This window comes from Ochotona curzoniae, unplaced genomic scaffold (assembly GCF_017591425.1).
Source record: "Ochotona curzoniae isolate NIBS_2020 unplaced genomic scaffold, NIBS_Ocur_1.0 contig_2318, whole genome shotgun sequence".
Lineage (NCBI taxonomy): Eukaryota > Metazoa > Chordata > Mammalia > Lagomorpha > Ochotonidae > Ochotona > Ochotona curzoniae.
In genome coordinates this window covers 11,245,292-11,273,079 of record NW_024465419.1, presented here as the reverse complement: position 1 = coordinate 11,273,079, position 27,788 = coordinate 11,245,292, and the positions used below count along the sequence as shown (strand labels likewise).

Genomic DNA, 27,788 nt, shown 5'->3' with positions numbered 1-27,788 from the left:
ACAGAGATAGAGAGAAAGATCTTTCTTCTAGGGCCTGGTGCAATGGCTCAATTTGCTAATTTTCCTCTTGCAAGTGCCAGGATACCATATGGATGTCAGTTTCTGTCCTGGCTACTCCGCTTTCCATCCAGCTCCCTGTTTGTGACCTGGGAAAGCAGCAAAGGAAAGCACCAAAGCCCTGGGACTCTGCACTCACATGGAAGACCTGGAAGCAGCTCCTTTTAAATTTTATTTTTTGATGATGTTTACATATTTGACTAGGGTGGGAAGGAGCAAGGACTAGGGAGTGTAGGTAAGACCATTGTTTCCAAATATTATGCCTTTTCCCCCTTTATTTCGAGGGTTCTACTTGAGTGGTTTAGATAGTTCTGAAATGCTGTCAATCTCACTGATCCAAAGATGAGGAAATACTTCCAAGGTCCGTCTGCTGACACAGTCCACCCCAGAGTCTCCATTTGCCCAGATATTTGATGTCAACGCTTGATTGGGGTATTTGACCACTTTGCTCTGCTTTCCTCCCTCTTCTGTGATACTGGATATCCTCTGCAGGCCCCAATGTACATTTGGGCATGCCACCCACTGCCACTCACTGCTCCATCTTAGCCATTAAGGAGGTCCACTTTTGACACATCCACTCCACAGTCAGACCACAGATCCTGAGATTCTCCCCATGGTTGGAATTCTGAGTCCAGTAGTTCAGTTTGGGGAATCCCCACATAAGCCTTGTCTGACGAGACCCCCAGACCTGACTTTTGTGTATGTTTGCCAGTGCAGGGTCTGGATCATTCCATCACCCACAAACACACTGGTAGTTGCAATTGCTGAGTCAGTGCTTTCTCTAACCCCATCTCTTCCATAAACCAATAGATGCTGCAGCCCAGCCCACCCTGCCCACCACACACTTGGCCCTCATGTTCACCAGTAGGAACTGTAACCTAGTCAGGGCAACCCCCAATAAACCCCACCAGGTCCATTTTCAGCTCTGGTTCCTGTGCTTGCCCATATGTACAACAGACTGGTCCAGTCTGTTCCATATCCAATTTAGCTCTCACATATATCAGTGGGTATTGAAACCTAGCTCAATTCAACCAACCCCACTTTCCAGCTCACATCATTTGGGCAGGTGCCACCACCTGTCTAACCAGACCTGCTCCCAGCTCTGATTCTCATGCTCATCAATAAGAGTTGCAGCCTATTAGAGAGGTGCCCACAATTTCCCTACTGGTCCTACTCCCAGTCCCAGCTCTTACACTTTCCAGGTGGTTCTGCAGTCTTGCCTGACATGGCTTGCTCCCTGTCCCAGCACTTACCAGCTGATGCTGTGGCAAAGCTTAACCAGCCTGAATTTATTCTGCCTCATGCCTGCCCCAGTAGATGCAGTTCGCTAGCCCAGTCTGCCTCTCTCACGAACCCAGTTCACATGCAGGCCAACAGGTGTTGTAGCTCTGCCCAGTCTGATCTGCCCCCAGTTCCAGTAATCAGCTCTCACCAGTGGGAGAAGTGGTACAGTAGTACCCTAGTAGGCTTGTCTGTCCCTCTACCCCTCGGAGCTCACATGTGCTGGTGGATGCTGTGGCTCAGTGTGCCACGGCCTGCCTCACCTTGGCATTTGCCGGTGGGTGTTGTAGCCTGGCCTGGCCCATCCTTCTCCCATTCTCCCAGTTGTAGCATATGCTGGTGGGTGCCACCTCCCAGCCCAGCCTCGCCAGCCCCCGATCTCAGCGCTTATGTGAAGTGACTGGTGTTGTGAACTGACTGGTGTTGTGAACTGACTGTCCTGTCCTTCTACACCGTCCTGGTTCTCAGATATGCCAACGGATGTTATGAACTGACCCAGCCTGGCCTGCCCCCAGACCTGCCCCCAACATGTGCTGGTGGGTACTGTAACCTCATTTGGTCTGGGCTGTTTGCAGCCTTGGTTCCTGTAGGTACGGTATCCCAACAGAAGAGTTCCCCAAGCTTCTCTATCAGGTCTCCTCACAGTGACAGACCTTACACATACTGACTGACACACTATTGGCACAGACTGACTTAGTATACCTCCTGTCCTGGCAGGAACAGTGGCCTTGCCCAATCGGCCTACACCCATTCTGATTCTTACTGTTGGGTGTTACATCCCAGTCACACCTCATCTATGCACAGACACAGCTCTCACATGGTTCAGCAGGTGCCAAGATTTAGCCCAGCCTATCCTACACCCACCCTGGCTCTAATGAACACCAGTAGGTATTGGAGTCTAGCCTAGTCTGGCATACCCCAGACCCAGTCCACATCTGTGCTGAGGGATACTGTCTGCAGTCATGTCCAGCTGATTGCTGCCCCCATTCCAGCTGTTGCACTCACCAGTGGGAACCACAACCCTCTGGGGCATTCCCTTAGCTCCCCAACCAGGTCTGTTCCCAGCCACAAATTTGTATGTGCTAGTGATTGTTCTGGCCAGGTTCAGCATAGCCCATCCTCTGTCTTGGCCTTTGCCATTGGATGCTACAGCTGGGTCTGTCTCAGCCCATCCCCAGTCTCAACTCTTTCTGGTGAGTGCTGCAGCCTAGCCCTGCCAGGTATGCTTCCATCCCTGGCTCATGCAAACTGGTAGGTGTGATAGCCTAGCCCAGCATGGTCTGCACTCCATCCTGGCTCCTGCACCTGCCAGAGAGTTAAGGTTGGTCTGGCCCTTTCCAACCCACCCCTCTCCAGAACCAACCCACACACTTGTTGACAAGTGGAGCTACAACTTACCAGGCCCAATCAACACCCAAGCCTGAATCACATACTCGCCAGCGGGAGTTACAACTCACCAGGGGAGATTCCCAAGTTCCACCACAAGGCCCACTTCCACATGTGCCAGAGGGTTCTAGGCCCTTATCCAGCATAGTCTGGCTCTTCCCTCCTGGCCTTTGTATGAGTTGGTAAATGTTGCTTCTTAACTCACCCACATCCCATTCTCGGATGTGCCCGCTGGTGCTGCAGCCTGGACCTTCCCAATATGTTCCCAACCCAGCATCCATGAGTGTCAGAGGGTTCCATGGTCATGCCTAGCTCATCCTATTATTACTACCCTCAGCTCTTAAGCAAACCAGCAGAAATTGCAGTTCCACAGGGGTGGGCCCACATATCCTCCGCAGAATCTGCCCCCAGACCTGGTTCTCTTGCATGCTGGTTAGTGTCATGGCCTTGCCTAACATTACCCGTCCCCTGTTCTGATTCTCCCTGGTTGGTACAGGGATCTAGTCCTGCTATGCAGGCTCTCAGCCCAAGTTTAGCATGCACCTGTGAGTGATGATTGGCTGTGATCCATGCTAAGTAGCCCAACTGAGATCTCCCATGTGGGATGGTGCATCAGTTTGATCAATAGAAGTCCTACAGCCTCCACTCTCCAAACCACTCAGTCTCAGCCCCCTCGCTTACCTGAAAGTGCAGTGGTCTTGTTGATGGGAGTCCCTCAGAAGTCATTCCTCACCTGCAATGTATTCCCTCTCTGTCTCCCTTCCCTTACATCTCCTTATTCCCTTCCCTGATTAATTCATGGACTATGCACAAGGAGAAATCCCTAGGTTCACTCCACCTATCTGGACATGACGCCTCAGGTTTCCCCACAGCCCCACTGGCAGCATCCCCCAATCCCTCACAAACCTGCATCCCAGGTTCCCAGGAGTGCGGGGTTCGGCCTGCCTCTGAGGACAGCTAACTGCATGGTGGCTTTTCCTGCTGTGGAGTGTGGCCCAAGGCAGTCTGTATGACTAATGGGCAAGCAGCTTCATGGCTCTTGTTAATATTTAAAAGATTTTTAAATTTATATTTATTTGAGTGGCAGAGAACGAGAGAGATTTCCAATCTGCTGGTTCATTTCTCAGATGTCCCTTCTGGCCAGGTACAGGCATCAGGAGATAGGAACTCAATATAGATGGTAGGGATCCAAGTGTTTGAGCCATTACCCGTGGCCTTCCAAGGTATTCATTAGCAGGAAGCTGGATTTGACAGCAGAGTCAGAACACAACCCCAGTATTCTGATAGGGGATGTTGGTGTTCCAAGTGTTACCTCGGCAGCCGCTGATTTCTCATTCTCTCTATAGTTCCACCTTTTCCAGAATGGTCTATACTCAGACTTTTGCAATGTGTACACACCCCTTCTATAGTAGTTTCTTCCACTTTTAGTAGTTTGTGTCTGGGGTTGCGTCTGGTGTGCCAAAGTGTGTTTTCAAAGTTCCTGTCCCACCTTTTGCTGTTGGCCTTGATCTTGTGCTGGGCCTTGGAAAATGCCTTTTTCCATCCATTTCTGTTCTATTCAGACTCTGTGGTGTTGGGTGGGGGACTGTTCCCTCTGTTTCTAGTTCAGTTTCTCCTGTAGGCCCCTTCTCCTTCATCCTCTGGAGTCAGGTTCCTGGTGGTCTTGCCCTTCCTCCCTGTGGCTGCTTCTGTTTCCCTTGTGTCCCTACAGAGTGCTATGTGGAGATTGCATTTCCTGCTGCTCCTCCAGAACCCAACACCTATGATATTTTGGGCCTAGATGTCCTCCTGCCTCTTCTCTAGGGGTAGGCTTGCTTCTTCTCTTCCCTTCCTCCAGCCATTGTGGGCTTTGTTTCTTGGGGACACAAGTACTTAGGTCCTTTCTCCACTGGCTTACAGCTTTTATTCCACAGGTCATAGGGGTTCAGGCAGGTCTTTGTTCTTTTCTCATGGTGATGGCTGTCCTCTTGCTCCAGTCCTGTGCTGCAAAGGGAGATTTTCTCTGATCTCTTTCTCTGACTCCACTCTTTCTTTGTACCCGCTGAGGAAGATCTGTGGCAAAAAGCTCGCCATGGAGCATGAACTCCTTTTGTGGCTATAGCTCCTAGGGGCTTTTATACCTCCATTGTAGCCTGCATTGACCTGTTAGTGACTTTCTGTGCATTTTAGCTGAATTCTCACCCATGTGTACAAAGCTTGGCTCACCTCTTCCCATACTCTGCCTCGGTGGCCCAGGAATCCCATGCCACCTCCGTGGAAGCACTCCTCTTCTCTTTGATTTCACACATGTAGCTGTTCTTTTTTTTTTTTTTAAGATTTATTTATTTTTTTATTACAAAGTCAGATATACAGAGAGGAGGAAGACAGATTCACTCCCCAAGTGAGCGCAGTGGCTGGTGCTATGCCGATCTGAAGCCAGGAGCCAGGAATCTCCTCTGGGTCTCCCACGTGGGTGCAGGATCCCAAGGTTTTGGGCCATTTGTGACTGCTTTCCCAGACCACAAGCAGGGAGCTGGATGGGAAGTAGAGCTGCCGGGATTAGAACTGGTGCCTATATGGGATCCTGGCACATTCAAGACTAGGACTTTAGCTGCTTGGCCACCAGGCCGGGCCCATGTAGCTGTTCTTAAGCCTCAGCTGCTCATGGTTCAATCAGTATGTTTTGTTTTTTCAGTTTACCTGGACTTTTGTTGGAGTGAGAGGGATGCTTTTTCCAGCTTTTTACATCTTAGGCGTAAGCTGAACACATGAGAGGTGCTGATGTGTGTAAGGCACTTTTCATCAGACTCCCTGTCCATTAGAGAACTGTTCTTTTCTCCTTAGCTCAGCAACTCGTTTGCCTGCTTTCTGTCCAGCTAAGTGGGTCACCAGCCCATTGAGGGCCACAAAAAGAAAATCTGACTTTAATTTCTCCCGAAGGGCATAGTGAAGTGAAGATACCAAGTTACAGGCTGAAAACCTCAGTTCTTTCACAATGCAGTTCAAATTCATCTCCTATTTGTAAATAGTGCAGCTTGTGACACCACTTACAAGTGTCCCTCAAAAATTAATGTCCCCCCAAAACTAGTGAGCACGTCTTTATTTGGAAATAGGTTACTCTTTGCCCACAAGGTTTAGATGAAGTCAAGCTGGAATAGGGGGCCTCTGAATGCAGCCTGGCTGATGTCTTTGTCAAACATGGACATTTATACTTGGACACACAGACACACAGGGGGAAAAAAAAAAGAGGCATGTGAGGATGGAGTCAGCAGATGGAGTTGTGCTGCCATCAGCCAAGGAGAACTGAGTGACTGTCAGTAGCAGTTAGAAGTGAGAGAATAAGGATTCTACCCAATGTCTAAGAATTAGTACAATTCTGACAATGCATTGATTTCAGGCATCTGGTCTCTCAGACTGTGAGTGAATGCATTTCTGCTGCTGTTAGCCTCCATGTTTGATATAACTGACTAGGGAGGCCCTAGAAAACCACTGCAATACTCAAGCCTTCCCTTAGATTTCACACTACTTGGCTGCTCTGAGATCCTAGCTGCCTTATAGATTAAAATGTGATTGTAATGTTCCATATCACTCAATCCTCTGACCCTGTGGAATTCTTCAGGTCTTGGCCCTGACTCCTTCCTTTCTTTAATCTTTGGTGGTAATTACTGTATTTGTAAGCATCATACAGTTTTCCCTGGTCAGCAGGCTTTTAAAAAAAGTTTTATTCATTTTTTACTTGGAAAGGCAGATTTACAGAAAGAAGAAGAGACAGGGAAAAAGATCGGTCTGCTGGTTCACTCCCCAGGTGGCCACAATGGCTGGAGCTGAGCCAATCTGAAACCAGGAACTAGGACCTTCTTCCAGGCCTTCCATGTGAGTGCAGGGTCCCAAGATCTTTGGCCATTCGCGACTGCTTTCCCAGGCCACAAGCAGGGTGCTGGAAGACCGAGGAGCAGCAGGGATTAAATCCGGCTCCTGTATGGGAATTATCCATTAGGCTATCGCACTGGGCTTGGTCAGTAAGCTTTTGGAGAAAAAGTTTTAAAGAAAAGCAGTCCAGGCACAATATGAGACACTGTGGTTTACACATGGGTGACTGTCTGGAGAACCTTACAAGATAAGCTGACGGGGCTTCCCAAATAGTTTATCTGATGTCAAATGATGTTCACACACTAGAGAAATCCCCAAGATGCAGATGTAGGGCTTTGGTTTCCAGCAGGCTCCATGCAGAGGTCTGCAAAGAGGCATTTCAATTAAGTGTACTGTGGACCACTGCTCCTTACCATGTGCTTTGGTGGTGATAGAACAGTCACTAATCCCCTCAGAAAAAGATGGAAATGGCTCCCCAGAAACCTGCACGTACTGGCCATCCGCTCAATTGATCAGACAGTCTTACCCGTTACATCTCTGCCTGCTGGGACTGGAATGAGGAGAGCCTTCTAAATTGGTTTGCCAAGTAGGCAATCGTATTTTCACTCGAGAGAATGTGAAGGCAATACACTGGGGATCTGTTCCACTTCCTTTCCCCTGTCTGTTATCCTAATGTGCTCCCCTCCTCCCTCCATATGTTTTGCTTCTGGCTAATTTCTCTCTTCTCTGGATTAGTTCTTTTCATTTATTCATTCCCTGTCCTGCTCTTTGATATCCTTTCTTGCCTTTTGTGTTGCTTTCTGAATTGTCTCAGGCTTGTAGCCACAAGGGGCAGCTGAATGCACTTGGCACTACAGTCTGTACTAGATCTTACTGGCTTGCCTGGAATAAAGAAGATCCTTCTAACAGGCCACAGTTCTCTCACTACCAACTAACAGAGACTGCAGTGCCTGACTCAGAATCAAGCCAGAGCATCCTCATATTTGTGGAGTGAGTTGTTGGCTTGATCAAGTACTTAAAAAAAAAGATTTATTTATTTTTATTGGAAAGACAGACAAACAGAGAGGAAGATCTTGCATTTGATGATTCACTTCCCAAGGGGCTGCAACGGCCAGGGCTGTGCTGATCTGAAGCCAGGAGCCAGGAGCTTCCTCTGGGTCTCCCATGCAGGTGCAGGGTCCCATGACTTTGGGTCGTTCTCGACTGCTTTCCTAGGCCACAAGCAGGGAACTGGATGGGAAGTAGAGCAGCTGGGATTAGAACTGGCGCCTGTATGGGATTCTGGCACGTACAAGGTGAGGACTTTAGTCACTAGGTTATCATTCTGGGCCCCAAGTGCTTTTGTTTTGATTACATCTATATTTTGAATGGGAAGTGGCCTGGACCATGTTCTCAGCCTTCTTGACCAAGAAAGACTTCAGAACAAACAAAATGGACCTAATCTAGCAAGGTAATATTTGACAGGTGTGTATTTTAGGCATGAAAAATCTACTACTTTAGTTAAACTTTCTACCTGCAATGCTGGCAGCCCATCTGGGCACTGGTTTGTGTCTCAGTTCATCTACTTTATATCTCTGTTAAAGGCTTTGGAAAAGCAGTAGAAGATGAGCCAAGCGTTTGAGCCCCTGCTACATGCATGGGAGACCAGATGAAGCTCCTAACTCCTGGCTTTGACTTCTCAGTCCTGGTCATGGAAGCTCTCTGGGGAGTGAACCAGCAGAAGATCTCTCTCTATATAACTCTGACTTTAAAAAATGTATCTTTAATAAATAAGTAAAGCTATTACTTGGGATCAGGTGACTTGGCAGTACTGGGGCAAAGATAAAAGAACAAAACTAAACTTGTCTCTAGAATCTCAGTGTTCATTAAAACTTGTCTAGGTGGCGTCCTTATTACATCTGCATCCATCTTAGGGTAGGATACCAGAAAATGGGCTACATGAGATTCCAGGGAGCTGGGAGATGATCACGAAGATCAAGATTGAGAACTGTTTGTGTGGCAGGTTGACTGCATAAATATCCTCAGTTATACCCTCTTCCCTCTTTTCATAAAATTTGCATTTTAACCATGCAACTTCTCCCCAAAGAGGTCATGGCTTTGTCCATGCTTCGATCAATCCTCATGATTTACTTTGACCTATACAGAATATTGTACATGTGACCAGACACCAGTTCTGAACCTAGGCTTTGCATAATTCCACATGTTCTCTCTTTTTTTAAAGATTTATTTTATTTTTATTACAAAGTTAGATATACAGAGAGGAGGAGAGATAGAGAGGAAGATCCTCAGTCCGCTGATTCACTCCCCAAGTGAGCGCAACAGCTGGTGCTGCACTGATCCAAAGCCAGGAGCCAGGAACCTCCTCCAGGTCGCCCATGCAGGTGCAGGATCCCAAGGTCTTGGGCTATCCTCAACTGCTTTCCCAGACCACAGGCAGGGAACTGGATGGGAAGTGGGGCCACTGAGATTAGAACCAGCACCCCTATGGGATCTTGGTATATTCAAGGCAATGACTTTAGCCACCAGGCCACTGGGCCGGGTCCTCTACACTTTCTGTTAAAATCATGCCTCTGCTGTGTGAACAAGCCCAGGTTAGCTTGCTGAATGAAGAGAAACACATAGCCCAGGAGTGCCTGCTTTCTGGTTTTGATACAGCCAACTGCCACACAACAGGGTGGACTGTGTTAGACCATCTCCAGGTGAGCTGATACATACACTGGCAAATCCATATTATTCCAGCTGACCTCAGCTAAGCTTGGCCTGGCTGGGCACAGTGCTTCCTCTGATTGTTGGGTTACAGTAGTGGCTGTATTTTAAGCTACAAAGACTTTGATGGATATGCTAGGTTGCAGCAGCCAGTTGAAAGCACGTCCCATGAAAAATTGTTAACGCAGCTGATGACATGGACCCTGCAGCAGAAAGATGTGGGGAGTATGATAGCTCTGGTGCTTATGAAGAGCAGAGAAACCTAACATCTGGGAGTTTTGGAAGCCCATTGATCTGATAATAAAGCAAAGTGGCTGCTTAAAGAACAGGAGCAAAAGATGGGCATTTCTAGTAGGGCCACGGAGAACCATGGCTGGCAGTGACTTAGGGAAACTGTTCCTGGGAGAGTGTTCTGCCTGGGCAGCAGCAGCTTAGAACAGTGCTCTGGAGTGGCCTTCCAGAAGCTGAGGACTGATGAGTGTCTGGCTGGAGGGGGGTGTGAGGTGTGTTAAGGGAATGGTGTGGGAGGTCCCAGAGAAAACCCACAGATATACTGTAGCAAAGCAATCCGAAGACACCAAGATCCACACACAACAGTGTCTGTGGAGTCATGTCTCTACCTGCCTCTCTATTTGCATTCAGCAGTGGAGAGTCAGCGCCTCCCTAGGGGCATGGGGAATACGATAGGTGTGCTAGACGGGCTAATCTGGAAAATGGCAATGTCTTCTTCCCTACACGGCTCCTTTCCAGCCTGGACTGGCAAAGGGAAGAAATTTTACCTTTAGATGCAGCTAGAGCTTTGTTTTGCAAGAATATGCACTTGCTGAAATGAAATGACTTTGTGACCAAAAGTGACTGAAGGGTCTGTGTAAGATCTCATTGATAGGCAGAGGGAGGACCAAGACTCACCACTAGGATTAAGACTTTGAAGTCTAACTTATTTAATTACACAGTCACAGGTGTATGTATATATGACCCCTGCATGCTTTATTATAATTATTTTTGGTAGATTTTATTTTTAGAGCAGTTTTAGGTTCATAGTAAAATGGAGTGGAAGGTACAGAGATTGCCCATTTACTTCATGTCGCTATACAGGTGCAAGCTTGGTCATTATCAGCAGTCTCTATTAAAGAGGTACATTTGTTACAGTTGATGATCCTACACCAAGATGTGATCATCACCTAAGTTCATGCCTTACATAGGGCTCACTCTGCATCCTGCATTCTAGGGGTTCAGATACGAGCACCATGACACAGGCTCATCACTATGAGGGCACACAGTGCAATCACTATCCCACGTCCTTCCCGCCTTCCATCCCTTCCTCTCATCAATCCCTGGAAAATGCTGACTTTCTACTCTCGATGTAGTCTTACTTTCCCAGATGTAATGTAGGTAGAATCCCACAGTAGGGAATCTTTTCTGATTGGTTGTTTTGACTCAGTTCTATGTCTTTGGGTTTCCTCCATGGGTTTTTCCTTCCTTTTAGTGCTAAATGAAATTCCATTGTCTGGATGTGCCACAATGTATTTATCTATTCCTTTGTAGCAGGGCAGCTGAGTCCATGTTTTGGCAATTATGACCCAATGCTGCTGTTACATCTTCGTGCTGGTATTTATGTAAACAGATGCTACCAATATCAAATATGGGTAAATATCAAAGTATGATTCCTTGTTTGTGTGAGAAGAGTATGTTTCATTTGGGACTGGCATTCTGGTACAGTGTGTTAAGCTACCATCCACAACAGTGGAATCCCTTATGAGTTCTGGGTTCATGTCCTGGCTGCTCCACTTCTGATCTAGCTCCTTGCTAGTGCTTCTCAGAAAGCAGTGGAAGATGGCCAAAGTGCTTGAACCCCTGCAAACCACATGGAAGACCTAGAAGAAGCTCCTGGGAGCCTCTTACCACCCTGTGAGTCATACAGTTTTCGCAGCTGGTGTCTTCCCAATCCTGGGCACTGCTGGAACCTTGGGCAGGAGAAAGGCTGAGCAAACAATGCAGCCACATCAAAGGATCACAGGGGGCCAAGAGAGGTGGCCAGGGTGTGCTGGTTGCAAAGGCCACAACAGGAGTCTAGCACTGGAGTGCGAGACTAAAGCTATTTGGAGGGAGTGGCACAAGTGACACAAATGAAGAACCAGGCACTGAATGGGACTAGTAAAGTCCATCTGGTTCCTGGCTTCAGCCTGGCTTAGCCCTGACTCTTGTGGCTTTTGGGGAGAGAACTGGTGGATGAACAATCTCCTCCCCACACCTCCCGTCTCTCTCTGTCTTTGTCTCTCTCTCTCTCTCTCTGTGTAACTCTGCCTTTGAAACAAACAACGGAGTATGCTTAGTTTTGTAATTAATGACCAAACTGATTTGCAGAGTGAACCTCACAACAATGAGTGAAGTTTCATTTGTCTCCCATTCTTGCTGGCATACAGCATCCTCATTATGGGTTTTGATCACTCTAACTGGTGTGTAGTGGTATCTTATGGTGCTTTTGTTTGTATTTCGCTGAAGGCATGATGTGGAGAATCTTTCCACAGGTTTATTTGCCACCTGTATACATTTTAAAAATTGCATTGTTTTCTTATGGTTGAGTTTTAAGAGTGCTTTGCATGTTTTGGAAGATAGTTTTTTTTTTTTAAATCAGATTCATGTTTTGCAAATCTTTTCTTCTAGCCCTTCTAGCAAGTGATAGTGTACCAGGCTTACTGCTCTGTACTTTGTTTTACTAGAAATATTTTGGAGCCTATACTTTGGAACATGTGAACAGACTGCATGTCTCTGAGAAGTTCATTCTGACTATGACACTCATGAACCTGTCTGCTTCCCTCAGCACTTCTGTGGTGAAACCTGAGGTCATTGAAACCCAGGCACTTGGGAGAAGCAGAAAAATTCAGTTCCATCCTTCCCTGTGGGCAATGAATTGTATCTCAGTATTTGAAAGTTCTCATTTAAAAAGCATGAGATTTATTCCCTTTCTGAATCATACCCTAGATGCAATTTACAGTTTAATATCTAAGCCATTTCACTATTTAATCAAAAAAGAAAAGTCAGAAGGAAGAAAGGCAGCAAATGCTGGTAAATGGTAACCAAGAAAACTAGCTTACAAAATGCTATTTTCAATGCCTCCATCCTTCAGGAGAACTTTAAAAGAGGACCGACATCAATGCAATGTAATAGCAGATAAATGGATTTGTTTCTGATTTAAAAAACACATTTCTGGGATGATGCATCATCTCTATGTGGCAGTTTTCTGCCTGAGGTGACAAACTGAATTTGAAAAGTTTTATAAAAGGATCTAATAATTCCAAGTCACATGCCAGGGGCAGGATGGCCACAATGAAGTGCAATCACTGAGAAGTGGGAGGAACCCAAGGACTAGAATCCAGATAGACCTGGGTTTGCATTTCCTAACTGTGAGTTCCCGAGGAAATATTTGGAACCCTTGGACTTTTAGTTTCCTCATCTGTAAAATGGAATTCACAAAATCTGTCATGTAGAGTTGTTGCATGGATTGAATGAGAAAAATAATAAATTATAGGCTTGGCTCATAGTAAGAGTTAGTTCAAAATAATTTAAAAATCACATCCAACAAAGCTCTGGTGGTTTGGGCAATTTTTTGACTGCTTTATGGCCTCCAGCGCATTCTCAACTCCCAAGGAATGGTCTACTGAGGAGAGATAAACAGGAATGCTGCTAGAACATCTGCATTTTATTCTTAGATAGCAATTTGGTTAATTGGTGTGGGTGGTTGCTTGTCAGTCAACCCTTGTTTTTAAAGACGTATTTTCCTAAAGTATGTTTTATAATGTGAGAGGGAAGTAGGTAGATATAGAGATAGGGAGAGGTCTCCCATCTGTTGGTCCAGTCCCCTAAGTGCTCACCATGTTTGGGGCTTGGCTGAGCAGAAAGCAGTAGCTGAGTTTGACCCAAGTCTCTTGTATTAGCAGCAGGAACCCACGCTACTTGCATCACCACTCCTGCCTCCCAGTGTGTGCATCAGTAGGAAGCTGGATTCAGGAGCGGAGTTGGGTATCAAGTCCAGGCATTCCAATATAGACTGAGGGCATCTTGACTACTAAGCCAAACACCCATAACCGTTGATTCACAGAGTGTGTGGGCACAGGAGAAACATGCATGGAAGATTGGAGTGCAAATCACTTTGGGGCTATAACTTTCAAGAACTGTACCCGTGCAGGGAGGCTGCTTGATGTTGAAGAAGTATGGTCTTGGAGGTTTGTAGATGTAGGTTCCAATCCCGGCTCCGACACAGAGCCAACTGTGAACTTCCTGTTACTTTTAGTTGTAGCAAAATATTAGGTTGTGAATGCACTTAGTGCTACGCTTGTGAGGGTTAGCTGAAGTAGTCTATGTAAAGGTTCCAGTGAACTCTGTAGCCTACTCACAGTGATGGGCACAGCAATCAGAAAATAGCTCTGAATAGTGTTTGGTCAATGAGCTTAGGGTATCACCAGCCTGTCCAAGGCAAAGGATAAGGAGAAGAATACCGAAGAGGGAGACGAAGGCAGAGGGTCCAAGGGGATAAAGAAACGGAGGGAAAAAAAAGAAAATACAAAGGAGAAATGATAAAGGAAAAACTGTAAGAGAGGAATAGAAAAAAAGAAGTCGAGGTTAAAATTTAAGCACTATACTCAGATGGATAAGAAAAGGTGGTCTGGTTTTGCCTTGATCAGCACTTTCAACAGATGTGGAAAACACCTACTACATTTGCTTGAATCCAGCAAATCCATGTTCATAAGCACGAAGAGCCCCTTTGTGGGCAAACACATGCTTGACTTAAGATGCAAACTTCCAGGGGCTTCTTTCAGCTTTGTCAGGCATTTTTCTCTCTCCTTCTCAACATGGTGTCTGGATGCCGCTCAGCTCTTACAGCTGACGGAGCCATGGTCTCTGATGCCTGGTTCCCTTATGGTCTTTTGCAGAGGAGCCTTGGGGCATTCAGTGTTGCTGTCGGGTGGCCACTGCCTGCTGGTGGAAGTAGCTGGGGACCAAGCAGCAGTGGCTCCACTCTTGGGGCCCTGCTCACAGGCAGATTCCTGCTTTATCTGTCACCCCTTCGGCCTCCCCTCCAACCCCTGAAGCTTGCAAATTCTGAAAATCTTCATGACACATGAGGCCATGAACAATCCGAAGGGAAAGTGCTAACTCTGGCCCTCCTGTGTGGTATTGAGGCCTTGCTACAACATGACTGCAGTGGGGTGCTGGACTCGGTGTCTCCCAAAGGCGGGGGGTCCTTTGAATCCTTTTAACCAACCTTGCACTGAGGTGCCAGGGTCATCAGAGGTTGGGGTTCTGAGCCTTCTCTCAATGAGCTTCAGCATCTTTTGTAGTCTCACCTCTTCTAAATAGGTCTCAACAGTTTGCTGTTAGGGGCCCCCTTTACATTGCTATAAATTATCATAAACTTCATTTTCCCTTAAGTAGGTTATCATGTTTACTGCACTGCAAATTTAAAAAGTTTAAAATTTATAGATTTAGTTAGAAACAATTTGAGCTTATTTAATGTCAACGTAATATTTTCAAGTGTAGGTCAGTGAAACCACACTGACCCAGCTGTCGCGCCCACGTGTCTTATCATCCGGCGATAAGAGGCAGACGCGAGTGAAGTCTTCTGTGGTAATCTTTATTGCGCGCACCAAGATGAGGAGGAAAGGCTCCGACCCCGGCAGGCTGTCTGCTCTTATGTGCTGACTGGCCCCGCCTCCACCGATGATAGGTCGGCGTCATGATTACGCAGGGTCCTGGGTGACTGGATTCGTCAGTCCCAGTGTTCATGCGCCGGCCACGCCTCAGCTCACTGTGCATGCGCTAGGCGCCTGCGCAGTACCGCGAAAGCTACGTAACTCTCCATCAGGAACCAAGGTGTGGCTTTTCCAGCCGGCGCCATTTTGGGTACGGCATGTGGCCAGTACATACAGATGCGGCTGGCAACACCCAGCCACACAGAAACTGGAAATCAAAGGCAGGAATGCACTCCCACAGGACTGATGGAGAGAACACTTCCACCGAGAACAGACAGACTAAAATAGAGATTCCATGGGGCGGTGTAAAGAGAGGAGAGAAGCAGCCTCACTGGCTGTATCGCTGGCCACCTGGCATGACCGGCTCCACACTGGTATATGCCACCTATCCAAGATAAAGTAGGAAGAAACTGCTACAGCCTTTGACACCAGCGTCTGTGTCTGAGGGAGAATTCCACAGTCCCTCTGGCTTTGGGTCCAGAGAGAGCAACACGAGACTGGGTAGGCACTTCGCTTCATGATGGCACACCATGTTGTCTTTTCCTTACCCCACGTAAATGCCAGACTCAGTTTACTGTGGTGAAGTTGCTGCTGAACTCGGTTATAACTTAGGGGTCAGAGGAAAGTCCTGTTGCTGCCGGAGACCACCAGAGCCAACGCTGGGGATCCTTGTGGGATATACCAGGCTTCCTGTATCCTGTGACTTTAAAGAGTCTGGTGCCGGGAGGTTGTAGACTGTACCTGGGTTTTCATGCACCCATCCAACCTGACTGCAGAGACTTAGAGCTTCCTGCACACAAACCTCATGGTGGAGTCAGGAGACACACTGCAGAGTGAATTCGGTGCTCTGGAGGGCTTGTGTGCTCGGGTGGGGCCAAATGTTCTAGCACCATGAACTCAATCCAAGCTGTGGATTGGCTAGTTCATCATGGCACAGAGAAAATCTGAGATTGTGAATGCACAAGCTGGTCCCAACATCTCCTCCCCCGCTGACTGCTGTTAGAGGCACTCCACCATCTCCACCTTGGACTTTTGCTCCACACAACACATATTCCTGGAGTTCAAGTGTAAGCCTTTGGCACTCCATTGAGCCCCACGTTTCTAGCAATAAAGCCGAAAGGACAAGTGTTAGCAAATTTAAAACATTGAAATAATATGTATCTTTTCTGACTACCAATGGAATAAAGCTAGAAATTACATGTTTTCTAGAAAACATATAAACACATTGAGACTTAATAGCATGTTCCTGAATGAACAATGTTATAGAAGAAATCAAAAAGAGAATTAAAAAATTTCCTTGAAATGGAATGGAAGAATGGTAAAAACTTATGGGATATAGCAAAAGCTGGGTAAAGAGGAAAGTTTATAGCATAAATGCCTACATCAAAAAATAGAAAAGATTTAAAATAACGGATCTAACAATGCATCTTAAGGGCTCAAACAAGAATAAAGCAACCTCCAAATTAGTAGAAGAAAGGAAATAATAAAACCTAGAGAAGAAATATACAAGATATAACACAAAAGCTATATGAAAGATCAGGGAAATGGAGAGTTGGTTCTTTTTTTTAAAAAAAAGACAGAATTGATAAACTATTGATCCAATAAGCCAGAAATAGGAAGAAGATCCAAACTGATAAAATAATACAATCAGAGATGAAAAAGGAGATTTACAACTGATACCACAGAAATACAAAGAATAATTAGGAATTATGCAAACAATTAGATGCCAACAAATTAGGAAATCTAGAAGAAATGGGTAGATTTCTGGAGGCACACAACTTACCAAATCTGAGATTAAAATGACAGAAAATCTGATTATGTAACCAACCAAGACTGAGATGAAATCAGTAATAAAGAGCCTTCACACAACATTGAAGCGTGGGACCACGTGGCATCCCTGTTAAATTCTACCAAATTTTAAAGGGAGAAATAATCCTAATTCTTCTTAAACTATTCAAAACAAAGGAAAGGGCAAAATCCTTCCAAACTCATTTATGAGGCCAGCATTATCTTAAAACCAAAATCAAAGAAAGGTACAGTGAAAAAAGAGAATTATTGACCAATGTCTGTAATGAATATAAATGCAAAAGCCTACAGCAACATACTAGCACATCGAATCCTGCCACACATCAAAGAGCTTATGCATCCAGGCCAAGTGGGATTTATCCCAGGGATAAATATTTTCCAAAACAGAAGAAAAATTAGACAAGTAGTATCATTTGACATTTCCACCCAAATCTCTTTGATGAATGCCTTCAGAGAAGTTTCTGTTTAAGCATATATCTAAAAGAAGACATGAGTTCATGGAAAATACAATTAAAATATACTTATGTTGAGATCCTTGCAAAATTTTTTTTTTAAAGATTTATTTTTATTATTTTTTCATTGGAAAGGCGGATATACAGAGAGGAGAGACAGAGAGGAAGATCTTCCATCCAATGATTCACTCCCCAAGTGAGCGCAACGGGCCGATACTATGCCGATCCAAAGCCAGGAGCCTCTTCCGGGTCTCCCACGTGGGTGCAGGGTCCCAAAGCTTTGGGCCGTCCTCGACTGCTTTCCGGGCCACAGGCAGGGAGCTGGTAGGGAAGCGGGGCTGCTGAGATTAGAACCGGCGCCCATATGGGATCCCGGGCGTGCAAGGCGAGGACCTTTAACCACTTGCGCCACCGCGCCGGGCCCTTGCAAAATTTTTAACAGTATGTGCTTTCCATGTGAAAACTCATGTGCATGGATTTCAAAATGTTTTTGACCAAATAAACTGATTTTTAAAAAGATTTTTCAATTTATTTGATAAGCAAAATGATAGAGGGGAAAAGAAAGACGGAGAGTTCATTTCCAAGTGATTGCAACAACTGTTGTTAGACGAGGCCAAAGTCAGCAAATAGAAATTCCATCTGGGTTTCCCACATGAAGGGCAGGGACCCAAGTACTTGGGTGGCCACCTGCTTTCTTCCAGGTGCATTAGCAGGAAGCTGGAGCAGAAGTGGAGCAGCTGGGACTTGATTCCAATATGGAACATGGATGTTCAAAGTAGTGGTTACACTTGTGCCCTCCAATACTCAACCTGCCCCAACCGATCTGTTAATTTCCTTTCCATGACCTTTGAAAAATTATTTTTATTATTATTAGAGATTTATTTTTTCTTTTAAAAAGTAGAGTTAAACAGAGAAGAGATCATGTAAGGGAGGGATCTTCAATCTGCTGGTTCAGTCCCCAAATGGCTGCAATGGTCTGAGCTGAGGTGATCCAAAGCCAGGATCCAGGAGCTTCTTCTAGGTTTCCACATGAGTGCAGAGATACTAGAACTTGAGCCATCCTCCACTGTTTTCCAGGTCACAAACAGAGAGCTGGATTGGGAGTGGAGCAGCTGGGTCACAAACTGGTGCCCATATGGGATGCTGGTGGTGTAGGCAGAGGATTGGCCTGTTATGCCACCATACAGCCTCTTCCACGAACTTGTGCGAGTTCTACCGTATGTGCTTTGGCATTCAAACTGTGGTATCCTGTGTTGTACAACATCCTGAAAGAGAGAATGAAAAAGATAACTGATACCTTATAAGGAATATAAAAAAATAATTTGTTCTTTCGGATACCCTAAAAGGATCATGAGGACCCACAGCAGAACTTAAACATTTTCCCATCTGCTTCTGTAGAAATTTACCCTTGTGACTCAGAAGGACTTTCCAAGTTCCTTTCTTGTCTGGCAGTAACAGCTCTGGGTCCTATTCCTTTTTCTCCTACTGGTATTTGCCAGCATGTAGGGCATCCAAATGCTCCCCTGTGCCTGGCCTGCCTTGCAGATAGTCATTGTTTTCAGCCCCATTTATCCTATTTCTCTTAAGCTAATGGAATCAGATCATCTTGCTGATGGCCAACTCACTGGTTTCCTTTTTTGTTATCTTGCTTTGGGGAACCAGGGCAGGAAAATCTCTGTTTTTCTTTGCCTATGATGAACAGGCATCACATACTGTTACTATTTAAAAAACCAGCATCTATAAACCCAGTCTAATGTGGTAATGTTGTTTTTTTGGGGGGGGGTGGGGGTGGGGACCATCTCATGTCAATCTTCTTTCCCTACATCATTATCAATCAATCAAATTGTTCTTGGAGTTTGTTGTGTTACCATGGCAATACCTCCCTGTACCGTTAAAAATAAAACTTTTGTGTTCCTGTGGAAATTTGTAGCAAGAGTAGGAACCCAAGGGCATGACAGTCTTCACCAAGGGAAAACATTGTAGGAGAGAGTAAAGATGAAACGCAGCCACTGGGTGCTGGCTTTGTCTCCCAGGACAGTGCCCATGAGATAGTGGAGCTGCCTGCCTTGTGCAGGGCTATGACAGTGGTTCCGTTGCAGAACAACTAGGGGGCTTCCCAGGCATCTTCAGTTTGGCAAATCTACGGAGAGGAAGGAAACAAAAAAAATTGGTGCACAGGGCTAGTTGGGAGCTTGAACTGCTGTCTTGGATGCTTTAGGTTTCTTAATAAGGAGAATGCTTCTGCAGAGATTTGGGCTCCCTGTGGGACAAGGATCCCAGGCAAGCAGTGTATTTGAGAGGGGCAGGAAGCAGGAGTTGGAAAAAGTGGAAAGAAAATCATGAAAAGGGAGTCAATCAGCATGTATCGTTAACTCAGAAGCTACTGCAGTGACTGAGGTGTTCTTCTGAAGGAAAACACAGTGGATTTGCCTTTGAGTTATTTTATCAGAGGGAGTTTGGGTATTTGTACCCTGGCTTTCAAAAGCGGTTGCTTGAAGGCTAGTCCCAAGGGCATTTCTTCTCAGAGCTTTTGTTCTGCCACCTGGGGAGACAGCTCTTTGGGTGTCTAAGCAGCTGCAGGCAAATAGACACAGATCTGCAGGGAGAAGGGTGGGGCCCCAGATGATCAGCTGGAAGTGCTCAGAATGAGGACTTTGGAGAAGAAATTCCACCGAAGCAAGCCTGCAAGAATCGAGCAGCAAAGACAAATGTGGAAATAACACAAAAGTAGCTGGTGTTGTGGCATCCCAAATAGGCATGGATTTGAGTCCTGGCTTCTACTCCACTTGCAATCCTGCTCCTTGCTGATGTGCTGGAGAAAGCAGCAGAAGAGGGCGTAAGTATTGGGGCTCCTGTCACCTACATGGGAGGTCTCATTGGAGTTCAACCATTATGACTTGCCTTGGCTCAGTCCTGGACAGAATAATCCTAGCCCAGTGATCCAGGGAGACCCATCCAAAAGGCAGACAGGGATTTCTGGACATTGCGGCTATTTGGGGAGTGAACCCACAGATGCAAAATCCCTCTCTGTTCTCTCCTTCTCTCTCTGTATCTTTGTCTTTCAAATAAGTAAATAAATAAATCTTTCTTTTTTTTAAAGGTTGATTTATTTCTATTTTGGAAGTATCTTGTGAAGATGACTCTTGATTACCCATGTCTGGGAATTGTGACCAGAATCTGAAACACTATAGTCAGGATGGAGAGTCACGACTTTCCTACTGAACACCTGTTAGGTCAGGTCACTGTGCTGAGTGATTCCCATGGATTCCCTTCATTTAAAATTCATAGCCATTCTCAGATGGGGTGGGTACTATGATAGCACCATGCTACAGATTGGAAAATGAAGGCGTAGTTACTCTTCAGGGTTCTAAATCCAGCAAATTTGGGAGTTGGGATTCAAATTCAGGCTGTCTTGATCCAGCAAATATTCATGTAGTCAACTTTATCAGTTTTTTATTTCATTAGTTCATAAAAAATTAAAACTGCTCTTTTGGGTTAACACTTTTCATATTTGGATGGATAGCCTGCATAACAAAATGTCTTGGCTTATCTAGGACTAACTCACTGGAAGCCAGCCTCCATTGGTCCTGACCAGTAAGCATCTTTGCTTACAGTAAGGTATTTAGTTGATTTCTCCTCTTAATCCCCTTTCCCCCCTCACAAAGACAGGAAAGCTGGCTAATGCTTGGTGGTAAGTATTTCTCAGGTCAGGTTTGTTTCTTGTGTCCTTTGTGGTTGTAAGCTCAGAGGCTTCAGCTGATTTCCATCTGTCCAGAGCCCTAAGAAGCTGCAGCTTGAGAATAATCTTGCCTCTGGCCAAACATATTTCTGGAATCCAACTGAAGCAGAGAAGAGAGCGTTGCAGAGATCACACAAACTCTTAATTTAGCCTCTGTGTGTCTGAAATGCATGATTTTACACTGGACAGTGCATCATTTTTTTTAACATTTATTTTTATTGGAAAGGAAGATTTTACAGAAAGATAGAGAAAGATCTTCCATCTATTGGTTAACTCCCCAAGTGATCATAAGGACTGGAGTTGAGCCAATTTGAAGTCAGGAGCCAGGAGCTTCCTTTGGGTCTCAAAGCTATGGACCATCATCTGCTGGTTTCACAGGTCACCAGCAGGGAGCTGGAAGAGAAGTGGAGCATCCAGGACACGAACCAGAGCTCTCATGAGGATGTCAGTGCTTATAGGCAGAGGATTAGCCAATTGAGCCATCATGCCAGGCTTTTCTTAGAAGAGTGCACACACATAGGAAACCAAGAGGCACCAAAGAGCCAGACAAGGTAGAGCAGACAGGAAAGACACAATGGTTCTGGATGATAGAGTTTGGAGAGTGACAGGGTTCAGCTGTCTCTGCAGACCTGCTCCCGTGTCTCTCTGCTTCATTTTCTCTTTTCTGTCTCTAGGCACTTCTCTGCCTTGTATCTTGTCTTCTTTTTAGAATTCTCCCTTTTTAGCTTCTCTGTATGCATGATACAAAATGAATCCTTGCTTCTGTCTTCATCTTGATATTTCACTTGCTGCTTTTTCATTTGCCTTGGTATTTCTTGTTTTAAATGATGAAGGGAAAATGGAGAATGGGAAAGTTTACATTTTCAAACCAAGCCATACGAGGGAGTTCAAGACAAACTATCCTGAAATGTGGCAGCCTCGCACTTGATAGCAGAAGTGGGAAGGTCACTGCCAGTGTCCCTTTATCCTCTCCCCTGAAGCTGACCATGGAACTTCCCCAATAGCAAAGGCCAGGAGTGTCCATCTTCTACTCAGACAACAATGTCTTGTCCCTAGTGCCACAGGGATACAGGGAGGAATCTGAACAAACAGACCTTGTTGAATCCCCGACCCCTGCTCCTCATGTTCAGTGCCATTAATTATTCCGTTTTGTCCTCCAATTAATTTTTTACACATCTGTCCGCTTTTCATGGAACCTAAGCATAAAAATATACACATTCCCCTTATATTTTGGTTTTTATTTCTGAAGCCTGCTGCAAATGACTTGAGTTAGGTAAATGTGTTTGCTTTTCTCTTGTGAATCTGTCTGCTGTTAGAAACCTGAGCCATGAGTAGACACTTCGCTTTGGCTGGGTACACATGGTACTGCCCCTTCAGCAAAGGCATCTACCAAGGCCATGGGCTATGCAGGTATAGTGACTGAAATCTGTGGTTCTGTTATTTGATGCTTGCTACCAAATGGCATTTTGCTGCAGTCCTCCTGTGGCCTCAAGCATGCATCTGAGTGGTAGCATCGCAGGATGGCAGGTACTCTTGGGAAGAGCTCCCTGTTTTGTTATCGTCAAAAGAACAGCCGTAGTGCCATCTAACTGAAAAAAGGTATCTGCAAGCGTTTCTAATCACCTGACCTCCTATATTTTTCTGGATGTGTCTTTTCATCAAATGATAGCCTCAGAAAAATTGTACTATAGTGCTTCACTATAGAAAAAACCTGTACTATAGCTCTTTGCTTCCCTGGAGAAATCTCTTCATAGGATTATGATTTAGTATTAAAACCCATGAGATTTAATGTAAGAACTGTTAACATGAAAAACACAGTTGCTTCTTTAAAACTGTCTTAAAAGTTGCCCATTATTGTTTAATGTTCTTTATATAAGGACTTCTGCAATAATTTTCTTTTACATTTTGGTGCCAAGGGAAAAAAAAAATCCCTGTTTCTAATTTAATGAGCAAGATTTAAATCACTCACCAAATGTCCTATTTGCTATTAGCAAAATTTAGGACTTAATTAGAGCAACTCTTCTTAGTCTCGGTTTCTGGCATGATAATCTTCTTCTCAATTATATGCTTTTGATGTCTTATTCTTATTTCAATGACTGAAAATTACGTATGTCTGTTATCTAAACAACATCAAGTACTTTTTTTTGAAGTTGCTGTAATGCATATCATAAATATAATCCAATGCACATTATAAATATTATTGCTCAGTAGGGAAAAATAGTAATGATTTTAGGGAAATTTTCAGTGTCATGGGGGAGTCTCTAGATTAGGGACAGTTCAAACATAGTAAATGAGATATTAGAACCACTCTGTTTCTGCTACTAAGAAAACGTCTGGGTTCCCAGGAACAATTAATTTATTCATATTGTTAGTAATTGGAAATGCACAGTTCACACAAAAAGTTTTGTTGTATAGGGATAGGGCTGAAGTTGGTAGCTACTAGTGAAGAGCTATTCACTTACAAGAATCAAGTAAAAGTTGATAGCAGTTGGCTTTTTATAATGGATGTTTTTCGAAGTCAGAGGCTTTTGCATATGTTCTGGAGTAATATCTTCTTCCTTATCTTTACATCTTTTTAGAGATATAATTGGCAAAATTAAAATTGTATATATATATTTAAAGTATATAGCTTAATATTGTTATATACATAAGCATTGTAAAATTATCATTACCATCAAATTAGTTAACATTCACCACCTATGTTAAAATAAGAACTTTAAGACAAATTAAATTTAGCTGAATTTAAGTGAACAAAGGATTCATGGTTTCAGCATCTCTCAGAACCTGAACAAGTTCACAGAAGTCCAATGATGCAGCACAATGTGGTAGAATTTGCGGACAGAAACAAAAATTAGAGGCAGAGAGTCTGACTGGTTATAGCTTGACCTTATTTCCACAAGTCGGCTGCCCATGATTGACTCCAGTTCTGTTACAGTGATTGGTTGGAATCACTATTTGTTACCATGACACATGAATTTGGCTTTCAGTTAGTTTACACACTAAGTCGATTTACAGTTAGGTCAAACTAATGGCTTATTTATTTATAGCTTTTACAATGTAGTAGGAAAGCAAAGAGAGAGCGGTAGTTCTGTCTTACACCCCAAGGATGGACAACAGCTGAGGCTGGTCCCATCAAAAGCTGAGAGTTCAGAGTTCAGTCTGTATCTTCCACATGTGAAATGGGGACCCAAGAACTTATGCTGTTACCTGTTGCCTTCCAGGGTGCATACTATCAGGAAACTAAAAGTGGGAAGTGTAATTGGGACTTACACCAGGCACTCTTATACAGGAAATATGGGTATCCTAAGGGTCATCTTAACTGCTCTGCTAAACACCTATCCAACTTAGTTTTAACTAAGTTGTTTTTTAAAAATTATTATTTAATTTTATGACACAGATTCATAGTCTCTGGAATTCCTTCAACCCCATCCCCAAGCCTTCCCCCCATATTGAATTCCTTCATATTGTTACAGTAGTACAGTTCATAACCAGTCATGATTCCTTCATTGTGGGCATGAACCATGCAGAGAGTCCAGCAACTTTGGAGAGCCAAAGTTGGATTTAAGTAAGGGTCAGGGAAAGCTCCTCTCCCGAGTCCCGAAGGAAGTATACTGTTCTTCTGTTAACTAAGTTGTTTTTGTTTCCTTCTTTTGAAGTGGTGCCTTTACTGCAGGTGCTTTAGGCATGAGTTTCCTTTAGTGGGTTTCCTTTCCATCTGTCTTCACAGAATTAATAGATTTTTTTTCAAACTAAATAGTTGTTATTTTGCATTGGTAGACACAGCCTCATGGCTCCATTTTAAGTACAACATGTAAAAATATACTTTCTAGAAAAGAACTGTACTTTCTGGAAGGTTCACCAGGGTTGAGTTCCTGTTTTCCACCACGTTTTGTATAAAAAAAAAAAAAGGTGAGACTTAGCAGTAGCACAGCTAAAGTGATTGTCAGGGTGGCACATATCTTCGCGGTATTTTCTGGATCTCTGCTATTGGATTTCACTATTGGATTTTCATTCTGAATTCTTTTTTTTTTTTAAAGATTTATTTATTTTATTACAAAGTCAGATATACAGAGAGGAGGAGAAAAAGAGAGGAAGATCCTCTGTCCGATGATTCACTCCCCAGGTGAGTGCAACAGCCGGTGCTGGGCTGATCTGGAGCCAGGAGCCAGGAACTTCCTCCAGGTCTCCCACACAGGTGCAGGATCCCAAAGCATTGGGCCGTCCTCGACTGCTTTCCCAGGCCACAAGCAGGGAGCTGGATGGGAAGTGGAGCTGCCGGGACCAGAACCAGCACCCATATGGGATCCCCGCATGTTCAAGGCAAGGACTTTAGCCACTAGGCCACGCTGCCGGGCCCTGGATTTTCATTCTAAATTCTTATTTTGCTAACTCTTGAAACCTGCAGGGACTTTAGTCCCCACTCAGTGAGTGGATTTGAATGGCTCGTAGTCAACTTCTGCCGTGGAGCAGTGGCGATTTGTTACTTTGGAATGTTTCCTGACAGCTGTTCGTTCTTTTGGTCTCCCTTTGGAAGGAGCCAGTATAGTTTCTTTTGGCACTTGAGCTTGTAACCTTTCTTGAGTTTCTCCTTCACAATCTCTTGTCACAGACTCAAATCCCCAAGGCATGTGCTACCTCAGCCCAGCTGCTAGGACGGCCCATCCCCAGCTGGGCAGGATGGCTCTAATGAGTGAGCAGCCATATGTACAGTTAATTAAAACTGAAATCAAAATAATAAAATGAGTTTTCAGTATGCACTTAGAAATGGCCAGGCTTCCTTTTGTGAAATCCAAAAGCCACTTGTTCAGCCCTCAGGAAAGAGGGACAAGCTACTCATATTAACTCTCCTTCTTTCAAAAGCTCAGTTTAATAACTGCTATGTATAACAGGATTTCCAAAGAGTTTGTGGAAAAATGGAATTAAAAATAAGCTTTAAAATAAGCAAAAGGTTTTGACATACACTTTTTTTTAAAAAAATAAAGACTTATTTATTTTTATAGGAAAGACAGATTTACAGAGAGGAGATACAGAGAGAGGAAGATCTTTCATCTGTGGTTTACTACCCAAATGGCCACAATGGCCAGAGATAGCCAATTCGAAGCCAGGAACCAGGGGCTTCTTCTGGGTCTTTCCATGGGTACAGGATCTTGAACCATCCTCTGCTGCTTTCTCAGTCCACAATCCATAAGCAGGGGTCTGGATCAGAAGTAGGGCAGCCGGGATATGAACCAATGCTTATGTGAAATGCCGAAGTTTGTGGAACACATTTGTTTTTCTTTCCTCAAAACTACTTAATTGAAAGGTAGAGGAATAATGAAAGATAGAGAGAGGGAAGGGGGAGTATCTTCTATTTATTAGTTTATTTCCCAAATGGCTGCAACAGTCTGGGATGGGCCTGGCGACTCATCCTGGTCTCGTACATTGATGGCAGTGGCCCATATGTCATTACCTTTGTCAGGCGCATTAACAGGGGCTTAAACTGATGCTCGTGATTTGGGATGCCATCTCCATAAGCACAACTTAACACTGTGCCACCATGCTGGTTTTTTCTCATCCTTTGGATTTTCTGTTAACGTTTTGAAGATGTCTCATATTTGTTCATGTGTATTAGGTACTGAAAGATCAACCTGGATGTTATAAGAAAGACATAGTCAACAAGAAAGCACAGTCTTTGTGTTCAGACAGTTTATTGCCTGGTGGGTCATTGAAAAAATAAGGTTCTCCTGAATGACTGGACATCACGCTGCTTCCTTGACCATGCAGAGGTGGACTTTGTCAGCTGCTTTTGTGTTCCACAGCGCTTTGTGCTTGCCTTTGTGTTCTGAGGGTTGATTTGCCAACCTCGTTTTTAAGGATGAGGTCCCCTTTTTGTAGTGGAGCCCATGAGTCTCAGCTGGGGAGAGCTGACAGCTCTGAATTCAGGAGGATTGTGAGTCCTTGCTAAATCATGGGTGTCTTGATACTAGCTATAGTGGCAATGTATGTATGTGTTTTAAATGAGTGCGATTTTTAATTTTTTTTGAGAGTCAGCTTATGGGCATGTGAAGTCCTCAGAGTGAGGAAATGGGTTTCTATTTGGAACCCCAGAGCCTGGGAGTGCCTAACATAGGGTAAGTACTCAATATGTATTTGATAAATGAATGAATGGGGGAGGACAACAGTACCACAGAACACAAAGTATTACCGACCCACCCAATATTACGCATAATTATCACAGAAAAACTTTATTTGGAGTGTTGGCAAGTCCTGCCTGTTCACCTGAATGCGACCCTTGTTCTCTTGCTACAGGACCTGATTCCTACATTCATGTTATTTGAGGATGAAGTAGTAATTTTGATAGATTTTAAGGAGAACGTGTCGAGGGGTTAGATGGTGGGAGGGAGCACATTGGCCAGGTGGTTGACAGAAGTGAGGGTTGGTGTATCTCACTGTTACTCTGCCAAAGGTTCGATGCAGTGCCACAGCCAACAGAACTGAGATGAGGGTGAGACTTGGCTTAGGGAAGTTTTGATGGAGGAAGGGAAGAGAAAAGGGGCAAAGGTGTAGGACAAGGGAGATGTCCCTACCGTTAGGGCCTGGACATTGGAAGGGATTAGGAATATGAAATGCAGTGTGTGCGGGGGATGCTGACTGCAAGGTGACACAAGCTAGAGGACCTCAGCCTGCAGCTCTAGGTTTGGTCTTTTGGAGCATTCCTGGATTTTGTAATTGTTAAAATCAGCAATAGGACAAGCTTCCCCAAATCAACTTCAGAGTGGCCAG

The 27,788-nt window shown here is 44.6% G+C and overlaps 1 long non-coding RNA gene across 1 annotated transcript in view; it reads left to right on the top strand.

Annotated features, from left to right (window-relative positions):
- Nucleotides 1-11,027, top strand: part of LOC121151302 — a 62,557-nt gene extending 51,530 nt beyond the window's left edge. Inside the window, exon 6 of the long non-coding RNA XR_005883148.1 lies at nucleotides 10,825-11,027. This is a non-coding gene — a long non-coding RNA (uncharacterized LOC121151302). The remainder of the gene's footprint in view (nucleotides 1-10,824) is intronic.
- Nucleotides 11,028-27,788: the final 16,761 nt, after the last annotated feature.